At 40.0% G+C, this 16,117-nt stretch overlaps 2 protein-coding genes across 4 annotated transcripts in view; one reads left to right on the top strand and one right to left on the bottom strand.

Moving 5' to 3' along the window:
- PUDP (pseudouridine 5'-phosphatase) overlaps window positions 1-14,275 on the bottom strand; it is a 232,092-nt gene extending 217,817 nt beyond the window's left edge. The window contains exon 1 of the mRNA XM_072137857.1: window positions 14,177-14,275. The gene's annotated coding sequence lies outside the window, so the exon portion shown is untranslated. The remainder of the gene's footprint in view (window positions 1-14,176) is intronic.
- The window catches only part of STS (steroid sulfatase), a 137,073-nt gene continuing 131,564 nt past the window's right edge, over window positions 10,609-16,117 (top strand). For all 3 annotated transcript variants that reach the window (XM_072137852.1, XM_072137853.1, XM_072137850.1), the window contains exon 1: window positions 10,609-10,876. The gene's annotated coding sequence lies outside the window, so the exon portion shown is untranslated. The remainder of the gene's footprint in view (window positions 10,877-16,117) is intronic.

Here is a 16,117-nt window from a genome sequence, read left to right as displayed (position 1 = left end):
ATACCTATCAAAGTAGCGCAAATCCCAAAAACGACAAACAGTCTGACAAAAGTTCGAACCGTGACCCTTAGTAAATATGCCCTATCGCGTTTTGAAATGCATGCATTCAACCACGTGTGATTGCACCATAAGAAGTTTCCCAAATTTATCTTTGACATCATTGACACTTATAACTGCATCATGCTTGAATTGAGTTTTCTCAATAGGACGAGCTATTCCTTTAGGTACACTTTGAGGTATGGTGGCTGATTGATATTTACCCTGAGAAATGGGACATTTCTATAAACGTTGTATGTGTCATAGTGCTATAGAAATTTACAAAGTAAAAAACAATTAACACTAAGCATTTGAAGCAGAACCTTAATGATTTCCCTGCCTGGTGGCTTACTTCAAAATGTTTTCCGTACTGTATATTATACTAATGAAAGCTAACAAGCCCAGTGTACTCATATGTAATATAGTAAATAGGCCTATGATTAAGTCATCATCTGAGATTAAACCAGTGATTAGTTAACTACAAGGGTGAAATAAAATATGAGATATTGGTACTTCACAGTAAAGATACTGTATAGAAAACAAAGAAGCCATTAGTACAATGCAGAAGACTTGGGAGATTAGATTATATTCTGATTAATGTACAGTAATGCCCATAGGCTGTAGTTATTGGCTGTATGCTGTGTGAGAGGCAACTGCACATGGGCTGCAGGCTATATGTGAGGGATCGTGGAGATGGGGAATTAGATGCCCTAAATGTAAAGGAGTCATGCATTTTGTTTCTGTTTTCCATCCAGAGCAGGGGTGCACAACTTTGGTGGTCTGAATGCTGTAGTGTCATACCGCCTAACTTCAAAGGCCCGCACTAATCATGGAGACCCCCAGATCAGACAAAAAATAAAAAGAACAGATCCTCTTCTGTCCAGACTCCCATTCTCTGTTCTGCTGCTCTGCCCAGGCTTCTGATACTGGCTGTATGAGCTGAGCAATGAGCACACAGGTCCTTACCGTTCAAGTACCCTCTCTTTCCGGGCACTGCCCTGGTTTCTAATGCCTCAGTAGCCCGGGCAGAGCAGGATATACAGGCAGTCCCTGGGTTACATACAAGATTGGTTACAACGGTTTGTTCTTAAAGGAAACCTACCACTTGAAGTGGTAGGTGTAACATGGGAATACGGAGCACCAGCTCAGGGTGAGCTGGTGCCGGAGCTTATTTTTGTTAGTGTCCTAAACCGCTCTATCGCAGTTTAAAACACTTTTTAAACTTTATAGCCGAAGCTGCTTCGGCACACGGTGGTGCGCGTTCGGCGTACTATGCGCGCGCAGAGTGATAGAGCGGTTTAGGACACTAACAAAAATAAGCTCCGGCACCAGCTCACCCTGAGCTGGTGCCCCGTATTCCCATCTTACACCTACCACTTCAAGTGGTAGGTTTCCTTTAAGTTAAATTTGTATGTAAGTTGAAACAGTATATTTTATAATTGTTGTTCCAGACATAAATGTTTTTTTTCCCCCTGTGACAATTGGGGTTTCAAAATTATTTGCTGTAATGGGAACAAGGATTATCAATAAAGCTTCATTACAGACACTTTACAGCTGTTTAAACCTTAAACCCGAGACTCTGCCGGCTGCAACCCTTATATAGAGAATCCCTGCACTTTGCTATTTCTTTCTATATAGAGGATCTCTGCATTCAGGTTCTTATGTCCATACAGGGTATTCCTGCAATGAAGTCCTGTAGTCCATAAAGAAAACTACTGTAATCTTTTCCTTACAAAGACAACCAGAAATCACCCATCAAAATCAAGCATGATTTCTAAATTCAACATTTAAAATTATGCTATTAAACCTTAAGTGCTCCTGGGGGTGTTATCAGAGCCCCTCGCTCTCCCTCTTCTCTCTGCTCTCCCAGCACTTCCTCCCTGATATTGTGGCAGCAGAGAATTGTTTCAGCACACATTGGGAGGGGAAAGTGCTCTGCACAGTGAAAGAGCCTGTGAAACTACAGCAGGGAGAAGGTACAAGGGGGTATTGTGCCTGTTTTTATGACAGGTTCCCTTTAAAGACAACCTGTCAACAGATTTTCCATTATTTGCATATAGAGAATGATTGATAGGTCTCTTCCTATTTGTTTATGAGGACAAACCAATAATTCAGGTTTGGCTAGGCAGGGAGTATCTGATATGTAACCACCCGGCAAACTTTTATGTCATGTACATGGATGCTTTGAACTAATATTCAGAAATAAAAATGAGGTGCCTGTCCATATTTCATTCTGCCTATTGTTAGACAGGGCCGGGACCAGCACTGTGAATACCTGGCAAGTGAGAGGGCCCAGAGCTGTTGGAGGGCCCACATAAGGTTGTACATAAGAAATATATGGGGATGGGGCTTTATATAAAATAACCATAACAGGGCTCAGGGCCGGATCCAGGTTTCAATAGGCCCCTGGGCAGAAGAGCATCCATAGGCCCCTTTGCAGTAAGCTCACATGGTGGCATTGAAAATTCAGAAACTACAACAATCTACTAAAATATTCCATAGTTTATCATGCCAAACAGCCCCCTCATGGGTATTTTATATAAATCCCTTAACTCCCATGGATTCCTTATGTATAGCTTCATGTGAGCCCCCCAGCAGCTCTGGGCCCCAGCACTCACCCAGCTATGCCCAGTGCTGGTGCTGGCTCTGACAGGGCTGTTTGATATGATAAATTAGGGGCTATGTTAGTGAACAAGAGACTGTTTTAGTTTCTCAATTTTTAATGCTTGCAAAGGGGGCCAACTAAGGCTCTTTCGCCCAGGGGCCTACTAAAACCTTGAGCTGACCCTATTTTAGTGCATCATGAATAATGTCAGATTGCCATTAAACACTACCACTACCAGCTGTGTGTGTTCTGAGAGAAATTGTAATGCAGTGTGGCAGACCTTCCCTAATGTGCTTCTACATCCTCTGTCTTAAATGACAATTGTATCAGAGCTTTGAATACCATGGATTTCTCTTTAGCGTGAGTGAGCATTACAGGGTAAAGGACTACCTTTAGAAGACTAACTGCAAATAACAACATATACCAAGATATGATTAAAAGCTGTACACGGCTCCTGCCGAGAACTGACAGTAGTTTTTCATTGTCAAAACTGCTGACAAATTCCCTATAAGGTTGCATGACACGCCACTGTAACCTGTAGTTGTATTGCTATTACACTCAAGTAAATGTCATCGAAACCTTATTGACAATTTTTGTTCTTGAAAAAAGCTTTGATTTATAGTTTATTCCTACTAAAAGGCTAAATCCAAGCCTGCTGAGAGTGTACTGTAAATTAAGAGATTGAAGTCACTAAGGGAAGCAAATAGCCAAAAGTATTTTGTAAACGACTGCTTGAATTGCACTTCTATGTTCTTACTGCTGTACATATGTCATAATTAGTACGTGCTTCAAGCTAACCTGTCACTTTTAGAAGAGCGCAATTCTCACCTTATGCTTCCTGTCTGCAAACCACATGCATAAACATAAACTACTCTAATAGCGCCATCATTCTGTAATTATGGAATTAAAATACGTTATTTCTTCACGTTCGCTTTGATTTTAAAAGAAAAAAATGCTTCAGTTATGAAACGTAAATTCTAAGAAACCAGTGACAAAGTATGAAAACAAGATTTGTCACAGCAGTAGTTCCATAAATATTGTGGAAAAACACAACTTTAATTGCATAGTCCATATTATCGTGGAATTAGGCGCTGTCTTTGTAATTGATTAACTTTTTTCCCCCATAATGTTTTCTCCACATGCATTTAATATTTGTTCAACAAATCTGTGTAAATAGAAATAACCAACTGCCACATCTCTGGTCTGCTTCACGCTTTATTGACTTGTTTATTTCAGTTTTATCTGCTTACAAACATTAGTTATGTCTCCCTCATAAAATCGGGATTTTTTTCTTTACAATCACAGTCGTATCTGCGAGGAATATATTAGAGTGATTTATAAATCTTTCTGGAAACAAGCCAGATGGTTTGGTCTAGAATGGATTAAAATGCCTTGAAAGGGATATTATGTTTAGAGAAGTTTCCCTAAGGTATCACGAGGCTGTATGGCAGAAAATTAGGTCCATGCGGCTCCACAATATGAGCCATAGGCACTCTGTGCCTCCATATGGTGCTGTATTACAGGCGTATTAAACAATGCTGATAGATGGGATAACATTTGTAATATGATATCTAATGGAGCATGCAAAGGTTTAACATCCTTTGAGATTTACAAAATCTATAAGAAAAATATATGTTTCTCAATGAATTCATGGACACACACAATAAAATCAGATAGAATTGAACAAATTGGCCCCACAACAATATTTATAGATGATACTAGTGTGGATGGGGTTGAGAAACTCTTTGGGTATAGAGTTGGACAAGAAGTTTAATTGGAAAGTAAACTCTGATAAGTTAATTTTATAACTTACTTATTCTAATTAACTTTAATTTTTACTTTCCAAGATACATTACCAAAATTGTGCAGATACTATTCCACTCATAAAAAACTGGACTTTGTTTGCAAACTGTAGGAGTCATCTAGTGTGAGTTGAGACAAAAGTTAGAGGTGAAAAATGGATGATGGTGTACACTATTCTTGAGAATTTTTACTTCCTATTTTTGGATCAAACAATTAGCATTTTTGAGACTGTAGTGGGTGTTGTGGGAGTTTGCTCCATTGAGATATTTCATCTTGATATGAGAAAATGTGAATGTACTTGAGGTGACTTTCTGGAATAAGAAACTACCTGTTGTTACCTTGCTCTTAAAGGAAATCAACCAGTTAAAAAAAAAAAAACATCAAAGGATGCTCACCTGCGCTCCCCTTCATCTTGATCCCGGTGCTTGTCTCCACTAAGCTTGACACACTGGGATAAAACACAATGATGCCCGTATTGTGCTCACACACTTTTCTTTTCAAAGTTATGGCATTCTCTGTTCTGAAGGTGTCAAAGTGACAAAAATCTTTCTCGCCACAAGTGAAGTTGGAATAGACTAATGTCTGCCTGTCTATGCCCTGAAGCTGAGGCCAATTCTAGCTGCCCACACATCCCAAGATACCTTGTGTTCTCTCTCAAAGTATTTTAGCATTAAATCCATTTAGTTTCCCACAAGTAAATCCACTGAACACTGCACAGTGCACATACAGGATGTATATGGTGACAACCTGGCAGCTTCCATCACATGGAGGAGCATGGGATAAGTAGTAGAAATCATGTGAGCAGAAAGGGTTAATAGGTTATCTGTACAGAGCTGATACTGATACTGCCGATCACAGGGGGGAAGGGAGCAGTGAGAAGCACAGAGACAGACAAAGTTCTTTAAAATCACAGACTGGGATGGAGGGACTAATAGGAAACAGTGGGGATGTTGTACCTCACTATTCTGTGTAGGAGACATCTGTATCCACAGTTTTTAACACATCAAGCTCTGTTACATACACAGAGAGAGAGCACTGTCACATGACCTCCTGCTCTGTGAGCAAGGAGCGGCAGCCCCTCCCCTCCCAGGAGTCTGACAGATAAACCACGGATTTACAGGGCTTGTCAGCACAGGCAGAGGAAGCAGCTACTGCAGTACTAAGTACTGATGGGTATAGAAAAGAAACTGCCATTCATCTTTGTTACCTATATTCAGCAAAGTTGTTCGACATACCTAGAGCTATTAATTTTTGGAAAACAAAATAACTTTACAGTATGTCCACCTCTTGATGCGTATGGATGCAACTATATGTCTGAGGTGGCAGTGAGTTGCCACATTGAGATAGAGAGTTACATTCAGTTATCATGTGGGCACATAAACCATGCTCCAGCAGTTGTGGTCAGTCTTGTCTGTTTAAAGGGGTTATCAGTGAATACATTTTTTAAATATGCTGTGTATGGCTGGGTTGGGGACTGTGAAAATAATACACATTTTAAACTCACCAGCCTCTGCTTGCTTACAAAAACAAAAAAACAAAAATATAACCTTTTCTTCCACCTCTAAAAAAAAGTAAAGATAATCAATAATTTCAATACATACAAAAGAATTATAAATTCAAAATTCATCCAGCTAAAAAAAAGCCCCAATATAGATACATTGACCGAAAAAATTAAAATATTATGGTATAAACTATGAACACAAAATCATTATTGTCCAAATTCAAAAAACATCAAAAACCATAAACATATTTTGTATCTTCGTAGTTGTGGAATATATGTAAAATCTTATTTGCAAGGCACGAAAAGGGTTATTTTAAAGTTATTTAATAAGCTGTCTGTGCCACAAATATTGGACCATTGAATAACACACAGGTCCTGCAAACAATCCCTCATGCAGTGACAGTAACATAAAAAAGAAAACATTTTGGGCTTAGGAAGAGGGCAATAAAAATATGAAAAGAAATGGTTCATAATTAAGGTGAAAAAAATCCTCAGCATCAAGGGGTTAAAGCATTCCAAAATTATTTTTACATACAATTCTGCATTCCAACAAATCAGTTCCAAAAAAATATATCTCTTCAGGAAGCTGAGAAATGTCTGCAGTGGCAGCAACTCAATCTAGTGATGGTTTTGGTGACAATAAAGAGTAATGGAATATTAATAAGAACAATTTGTAGTCTTTGGGTCCTGTCTACTGGTAGCATTACATGGATAGAAGTAAGATGCACAACAAGCAGACATCCTAACAGAGAGAGATTTACATGAACAACCTGTGGCATTTTCAGTAGCAGCGTGCAAAGCAACATTTCATTTTCAAGCGGGAGACAAACAGCAGTGATTGCTATAAGGTCAACTCATGATTGATAATATTGCTCTATGGCTCTATGCTGTTGGGATGAATAGCAATGAATAAGACACTTTTGTGTACAAACCAAAGACTTTCTGATATCGTAGGATAAATTATAGCATAAACCATCATATCATTACATCAGTGAAGTCCTCAATGTTATGAAGGGGTTCTTTAATGAACCCCATTAACCATGGTAAAATGGAACAAACCACCATAAATACCGACCATACATATATACCAAACTACCATATATATAAGCCGACCTGAGTATAAGCAGAGGACAAGAAATGTATTGGTCACAGCCTATCCAGACTATCAAGCACATGCCACCCAGTATATAGCCAGCAGCCCCCCCAGTATATAGCCAGCCCCTGCCCCCTAGTATATAGTCAGCACCTACAATCTAGTATATAGCCAGTAGCCCCCTAATATATAGCCAGCAGCCCCCTTGTATATAGCCAGTGCCTTCCCCTTGTATATAGCCAGCAGCCACCTTGTATATAGCAAGTGCCTGCCCCATGTATATAGCCAGTGCCTGCCCCCTTGTATGTAGCCAGCAGCCCCCTGCTCAGCCTAAAAAAAACCCTCTGTACTCAAAACTCTGACATCATAGTTTGTGCCGATGGCAGTGCACACACTATGATGTCAGCAAGCGGGTGATGTCATGGTGTGTGTGAAGAGACCCCGTGGGGAACCAAAGATGGAGAGGGAACTGGAGACATAAGACAGAAGAGAACCTGCGGGGGCTGTCGGAAAGGTGAGTATAAAGGTTTTATTTTTTCATAGACTCGAGTATAAGCCAATTTAGGGTTTTTCAGCACATTTTTTTCTGCTGAAAAGCTCGGCTTTTACTGTATATAATATTTGCAATGGCTTTGACATGAAAGTCACATGGCTGTTGTCTAGGCAGTAAAGATCAGATACTGAGGTCAAAATCCACATGTTCACATTTTTATTGCAGAGTTTCTCTGTACAGTATACTTGGCATGTTTTTATCCTTCAAAAAAGTGCATATTGTCCAAAGCTAACATTACTTATCTCATCTTCTTATTAGCTAAAATAACATTTCACATTTCAAACAATAGTAATTAGAAAACAAATAACCAATTTAAATTGGATACTAAAGGAAGCAGCTCCATACCCAGTTATAGCATTGTTAAATTTCTAGCTTTGTCATAAATACGTTTTTTTAGTATCCTTTCATGATCACTGCCTAGTGTGTTTAAAATGCTGTTAATTTTCTGTTTCATGCATAACATCATGTCTGATGAAGAGAACTAGTATTCTCGAAAGCTTACCATTAAATATACTCAGCTTCAAAAATGATTTCTTCACTCTTGTTCGGAACATACCAAAAATCTGTGAAACGCCGAGGTATGTAGCGAGCCAATCGACTAACCTAGCTTCCAGCGGTCCAGCTTATTCATGAGGGGGCTGTCTAGGCATTCCTCTCTCTCCAGCTTCTCTCGGGTGGCCGCCATTCCTACACCAGATGCCGGTGGTGACTGTCAGGCTCGATGCTGCAGTCACCGCCTCCTCAGACCGCCCCCCTCATGAATACGCCGGACCGTTGGAAGCTAGGTCCATCGATCAGACCTTCATACATCAGCGTTTCATTGCTTTTCCGTATGTTCCAATAAAGCTAGAAATTTAACAGGCTTTAATGACCAGGGCATTGGGAAATGTCAATTTATTTTTATGAATATTTATTAATATTTGTGTGTGCATCTGTTTTTACTTTGTATGTCCTCCTTAAGGTCATACAAGACCTCAGGGAGACATTTTCACAGTTTTTGTTTTATAGGTTTTGTTTACTTTTACAAGTGTTCCCCTGTAACTGGGGCTTCTATAAGAGACCCTATTTCGAGGGAAACGATGTTGATCAGAGCTGTACTGGGTCCAATCAGACCGAGCAGCTCTGGATAACTCCTTTAGACCCAGCTGTCACGTGACCGCTGGATCTATACAGCCGGCTCTGTTCCTTTCTGTGAGGATCAGAGAAAGCAGAATTGGTAATAAACCACCCAGAGACCTGGTCTTGTTCTGCGTCTAGCCAAAGACGTTGCTGCAGACTCCAGACCTGATCCTGCTGATGACACACAGTCTGTGAACATTGGTCCTTGGGACAGTCATGTGCAGGTAGACACAATTTTAGTTTACTCCATTCATACAGACAAGTCAGGATAAATGATTTTGGGTTTGCCTTTGTATCTCTATACAGACCTCAATTTTCTACACATATACTCATATAGCAATGGAAAGGACCAAGAAGGATAGGTCCTTTAGCTGCCATTGCATTGTGAATAGCTTGTATTGCACTATTTCTACAGCTCCCTTTTAAAAGCAAAAATAATTTACAGGGGTTGTTCAGGAGATTTTTTTTTATTCATAGCTTGGTGCGGATAAAAAAGAACTAACACTCACTTCTCTCCCTGCTCTATAACATGCTGCCTTCAGATAGGACACATATACAGCTCCTTCTGTTCTATAAAATGTTGTGTGCAGAAAGGATACATTGCACAGTCCTTACCATAACATACTGGCTGCTGATTTCATTGCAATTTAGGGTGACGTGTTCCATACCTCTACCATGACATACTGGCTGCTGATTAGGCTGCACTCTAGGGTGACATGTTTAATAATTCTACCATAACATACTTGCTGCTGTTTAGGTTGCATTGTTGGGTGACATGTTCCTTGCCTCTACAATGATTTTGTTTCCCTGTGTATGACTATAAGTATGGGGTTCTTTTATCACACAGTTCATTTTCTTGACAAGACCAGTAACATTATTCTTTCCTTTCCTTTGGATTTGGAAAAACACTTAGGCCTCATTCCCAAGTGTGCTTGCCTGTACCAGATCCTGTTGGCAGACGAGTGGCCGTTGTGCTAATTTGCCAAATTATAGGACAAGCAGCCGACAGGTCTATGGGGCCGTGATCTGCTCACAAATCATGCAACCAGATCACAGCCCCCATAGTGGCCATCTGAATGAACCCTTAGACTAATAGATCACGCTCAATTAATAAGTTGAAGAAAGTGGAAGAAAATTGGACAGGTGGCTGTCTATATCCATTGAATCATATTAGATATTAAATGCATACAAGTGTTTTAACAGGTTCTACTGGGAGGTAAAGAGTGGGCAAAGAGGAGCATGGACGTAACAGAGAATAAACTATAGCCGGTGCCAGTTCCTGATGCAGGTTATAGTACAATTCTACACCATGCAGAGCCTTGAGCCTCTAAGTATATCCATCATGACCTGTAGGTTGGGGGAACATCAAGAGCTGGTGCACGAAGCACAAAAATGGGCAGGGCATGTAGGATAGTAACATGATACAGGGTAATAATATTTCCAATAATATTACACAACACAATCCCAGGCACATAAAGATACAACCCTGACACAGATATGTAAAAAAAAGTGACTGTTTTGTTATCTTGGATGCATTAAAAGCCAGAATAACTCACAGAGATGATAAATAATACATTCCCTAATTATAATAGAAATAAAGGTATCAATCTTGGTTGAAAATGGCTGAAGAAAAAAATCCTAGAACACAATAAATGCACTGCCTAGCAACAATAAAAAAGCAATAAATGGTGAAGGAACCTACAGATCTAAACACAACAAATAACATGGCAAACACAGAGCCTCATAAGATATTTAAGAATATTGCTAAGTTTTACAGCAAACACAAAAACGCTCTGCCTGGATTTCTTTGCGCTCGTAGAAAACAAGGCAAAGTGCAGTATTTCCAGATACAAATAACACCAGGAGCCATGAGATAAGTGTCGGAGTGTGCTGTAACTTTTAGTGGCCGTCTTGCTTTTCCTGCGAGCCTCCACCAATCACAGCTGTTAAACTATTAGCACTATGAGGCAGGAAGCGATTTGCTGTGTGTTGTTTGAGCCTCAGATTTTCAGCACTTTCTTCTCTATTCTGCAATGAATCAATAGCAGCGGAAAATAAAGCAAACTTGTTCCAGGAGCTAAATGAGAGCCTGAGAATAACTGCAGCAGTCTGGGAGTGATTGTGGAGCTATCTCTTTGGTAACTGGCCTGGGATCAGTGATCGCTGGTAAGTGTAATGTGATCTAAGAGAAGGGTGTGTGTGAAAGTAAAAGACTTGCTGTCAAACTCTGCAGTTCCTATTGTTGTGATCTGGGCTTCCTTTCAATAGGAATTGCAGTAACATGATATTTGTATCACGTTATTTGAAAGGATATATTTGTGCTGTGTAATTTTCTATTGTCCTGTGCATCGGTTCATGTCCTCATAAAAACTAATTGACTGTCACAAATGACTGGTAAGTGGTGTGTATATGCAGAAGGATATATGAGCTGTAATTGTATAGAAACCTAGGTGAAGGGAGAATATACAGTACACTCTGTGAGTCGTCGCATTATCAGTATGTGGTTATGTTGAATGAATTCCATATATATCTCACAACATTTAAGTGCTTGTGCACGTAATATGTATTTTCAGGGAAGGCAATACATGTTTTGGTAATAACTTTTATTTTAAACTATCTAATATAAGCTATTAGTTTTAATAAACGATAAAAGGTTCAAGGCAAGTAGAGACCCCAAAGTAAATTGGTTTTAATCAATGACTTTAAAAAGGTTACCAAAGCTATTGAGAAATCCCTATAGCTGCTTTAGGCCATGTTCACACGATGCATTGTGTCACGGTTTTTGTTGCCTTTTGTACTTTTTTCCAAAGGCTTCAGCCTTGATCACATGCTAAGGTTACATTGGGGCTCCTGTACTAAGGGTCACACCTTTTTTGGGGCTCAAATGGCTTGCACAGGTATTTAAGAAGTGTGTGCCCTGCAATTGTGGCGCATAGGATCTTTGGTGCACTGCACTGGCTTCCATGCGACATAAATTAGGGGATGTGCTGTCGGACGGTCCGACTGATTCAGACTGAGCGCGTGATTTAACTTTCAAATTGTGTTGCAAGCCCAAGCACTTACATGCACCACTAAAATGATGGTGAATTCTGTCAGACGTTAGCGGGGAAGCGACACATGCAGAATTTTGTGCGCACAATCTTAGTGAATCGTGGTACAGTTCAAGCTCACCTATTTCTTGTGTACCCCTGTGCCCACTACTAACTTTTCTGGACAGGTAGGAAGTATTGGTGCTCCGGTGACCTCTGAGGTCAAATAATGGCCTTAGTGGTCACATGTGAAAAGTTGGTGAAGTCACTCCTGATATGTAGTGGTTATGTCTTCTGTTTCAAGAGCTGAATACTCACATGGTATATAAGTATCACATGGGTATTGTTAGTATACCCCAGTGACTTTTTGGACCTAGGCTACACTGTAGCTATAAACTTTGGGGGGGGGGGGGAATCAGAGCAAAACTTAGAATTGGGCCCTCACTACGACTGATACTACTCACTAACAATGATGTATCCGTATAGAAATAATAAAGAGGGTTATGTCACAATACAAAGATAAACACAATGATATAATGGTACAGGGATTTTATACACTAATGATATAGTTCAGGAATTATAAACAAAGTGATTTCACAGGACAGGGACAATACACACAGTGATGTCACAGTATAGGGCAGTGGTGGCGAACCTATGGCACGGGTGACAGAGGTGGCCATCACCCCAGGGTTTCTCAAGGCCTCTTGCAGTCCCAGGCAGCCCGGAACCCTTGAATGAAGCTACAATGATAATCCTAACTTGTTCTCCTTCTTTCTACTGTATTGGTGTCCTCAGGTGCCTATACAATTTAAACCTATGAAAGAACAGGGAGTAATAAGTTACTGCTTAAATTGTCGCATTGGCACTTTGCGAAAAACATGTGGGTTTTGGTTGTAATTTTGGGCACTCAGTGTTTAAAAGGTTTGCCATCACTGGTTTAGGGATTATAAAGATACATGTAAAATACAGGAATATTGCACACAGTGATGTCACAGTGCCTAGGTAGCAACTCACACAAACATAGTAATGGGATAATGCACATAGAGATGTCACGATACTTTGATAATAAACACAGCTATGTCACAGTTCTGGGACAAGGTGGGACACTTCTTCAGTGATGTCATAGTAGAAAAATAATGCACACACTGATTTCACAGGTTTTTTTATTGACACTGATATAAGAAAGGAATAATGCACACACATATCACAGTACATAGATAGTAAGTACGCACAGTAATGTCACAGTATAGGAATAAAGTAGGTAGTGCTATCACAAAGGCATGGCTTTTCAAATCTGTTCAATAATGTATCACAGGAATAGCGTGCTTCATATCATATAACAGAATTTTGGAGTAATAGTAATAATTTTAAAATAAACTGCAGTGAAGAGTTAAGTTATGCACACATGATACAAACATTTCTGTAATAAAACTTAAATCCAAGAGTCTGACTATAAGTCCGTCAGCAGGACATAATAGTAATGTTTCCAAATATTAATCAAACAATCACTGCAGGAATAGATGCACCTAAAAAAAAACTTTAATATTTCCTTTAAAAATAAACATACATTTTAAAGCTGTACACGAAAGTGCACATGTAGTGTCCTGGTGTTTATTTTGAGACCTCAGCAGTAGTAAATCTTAGTCGAGCTCAGTAACATTTGTGCACATCTCCTCCATTTGTCTCCATGGGTCTGCTTGGCCTCTTGGTCCTATGGTGGCTGCATTGCTGCCTACCCTGGTAGTTATAATAATTTGCACTGTAGACATGATGAAGTCACTACTAATTGACTTTAGCTATCCAGCTTTTCTTCTAGTTGTTTATACTGAACACATCCTAATTTATGTATAGTAACAACATGGCGCTGACCTGTGGAAGGAGTGGCCACATGCACAATCATTCTATTAAAATTAATAGGCTAGACATAAATGTTTACATAAAATTAGTAACATTATGATTATCTAATTACAATGACACTTGTCAAGGGGTGGGGTCTACATGGTTTATAAACTCACTTTTTAAAGTTGGTTTGTTAGACAAAAGGCCAAATGTAGGGTTATTAGCAACCTATTAAAAGGAACAAATTCTGACTGCTGGCAGAATTTTATCCAAAATGCCTGGTGTTAGGGGTGTTCCTAGTATGCAGTGGTGAGCACTTAAAGGGGTTGTCAGAGGTAGGAAATCAGTTTATTAAATCAAAACCTTTTTAACAAAAACTGCGAAAATAGAGGCGACTAGTGACCGGATAATACCAGCAAAAGGGTCATTGAGGTAGGTAGACACTTTGTTCTAATACTATAGAAGGACCACACAGTCCATGTTTCATTGAACAAGCACATTTGTGTGCCCTAATGAAGTAATAGTTTATGGTGTAGTTATGTAATTAAGAGCCATTAAACATGTTGTTAGTTGGTTTGTAGCCAAAGGATTTACTTACAGTTGCAGATTCAGATTAATTGGCACCAGACCTTTATAGACAGCAACTGAGTGGGCAACTTGTTAGTGTGACTCGAGATTTAGTAATAGTTCATTGTTGCTTGCAGTTTGATATGGAACATTCCTTTAGTTTGATTGGATGGAGGTTAAGGGAGTCTCCCAAGGTTGAAAAACATGGCTGTTTTCTTCCAAAAACAGCGCCTCACCTGACCATGGGTAGTGTGTTGTATTGCAAAAAAACGCCTTTCATTTCTATACAGCTGAGCTGCAATACCTGCACAAACCATGATCAGGTGTGGCACTGTTTTTGGAAGAAAGCCGCTATGTTCAACTTTGGGAGAACCCCTTTAAGTGAAGTAGAGTCCTAACACTAATTCACTTCACTGTCTCTGCCTATTCACTATACACTAAATGAAAGTTCCAACTTGTCAAAGTTCCCTACACTGAATAATGTGAAGGAGAGGGTAGAAGTAGGACAAAACTGTGGTCACTACACCAAAACCAGGAGAGTGCGTCAGAAAAAACACACAGCAGAAAAAAAACAAAGTCCAATCACATTTTATACAAGATTAGAACTAGTAACACAAAATATGCAACTAGAGTTGAAATAAGGGAGAATATACACAAGAAGGTTAACCAATAACTGTCAGTAAACTCCAGTCTCATGAAGACTTTGTAGTTGCATTATTACTGAGAAGCAGCTAATAAAAAACACTCAAGATTTGAACTCTCCTCTACCTGTCAGCCAGCACCGGAGTCATGTATGCCTTCTTAGAATGGCTATTTTGAGGGGGGAACATTGCTTTGGAGGATTTGTAAAATAAGTCTATGTAGAAGCGCAGATTCTTAATCTAGATCAGCCACTTTGCAGTGTGTGAAAATGTGTGAACATATGACATCAAATTTTTTGCTATCATAACAGAAACTCCATGAGGAAAATGTGTATGGGTAACAAAGCATGATAAGCTATCTAGTTGAATATTAATTACAAGGAGGGATAGAGAGAAGTGTTGTAAGGATACTAGTCTTGATCTGGAACACCTCAGTAACGCCCCTTCCAAACTTGCGTTGCAGATCAGGTCAGAGTTTGATCAGGGTGCGATCAGGGTTTGGTCAGTGAAAAACTGACGTTTTGCATCAGAGTTCAACCAATTTTCAGTGAGAGTTTGTTCAGTGTCTCAGTTTTTCACGTGCGTTTTCAATTCAATTTCAATGCGTTTTTCACGCGCAGAAAATGGACTCAGGACTGAGCTCTATCTTTTCTGTGGCAATTGATGCGTGAAAAACGCATTTACTTGCATTGCACTTGCAAGTGTCTCAGAGTGCAATGCGTTTTTGATGCATCTCCATAGACTTGTATGGTGTGTTTTTCACATGCGTGACTTGCAAAAGTAGAGCATGTCGAGATTTAAACGCGCGTTAGAATAACCACGCGCGTGTGCGTGAAAAAAAATGCATGTCTGAAAAGACCCATTGGTTACAATGGGTCAGAGTGCAATGTAAGTTCTGCACCAAAAGCAAGCGGAGAAAACGCGCATGAAAAACGCATGTGTGGAAGGGGCTTTAGTTTTCCAAATTACTCAGACAATAAGGTGATTGTCTTCTCTAGTACAGGCACAGCTTCCTTGCACAGACAAAGACTCATCCAGTTCAATCTAACATTATAATTCATAGGATGGGTGCCTACATTTCCTTGTGTTCAATGGAGCTGTCACGGCCGTACCCGGTATCCTCGGTACGGATCGGGGTTACAACCACGCCCTCCTATGTGGTGCGATGTCCCCATCCCTCAGCCCGGACTCGCCTCTCCTGGCTCCTGATGCTGCCTTGGTCCCTTCTAGGCCACACGCCAGCTTCCGCGACAAGGCCGCATGCTCCAGCTGCTAGGGAGCGCGAGCTGGCTCATCCTGCCTTTAAGGGCCAGCATCCTCACGATTGGTGC

The sequence above is a fragment of the Engystomops pustulosus genome, chromosome 2 (genome assembly GCF_040894005.1).
Source record: "Engystomops pustulosus chromosome 2, aEngPut4.maternal, whole genome shotgun sequence".
Lineage (NCBI taxonomy): Eukaryota > Metazoa > Chordata > Amphibia > Anura > Leptodactylidae > Engystomops > Engystomops pustulosus.
The sequence above is the reverse complement of the archived record's forward strand: the minus strand, read 5'-3'. Positions and strand labels throughout refer to the sequence as shown.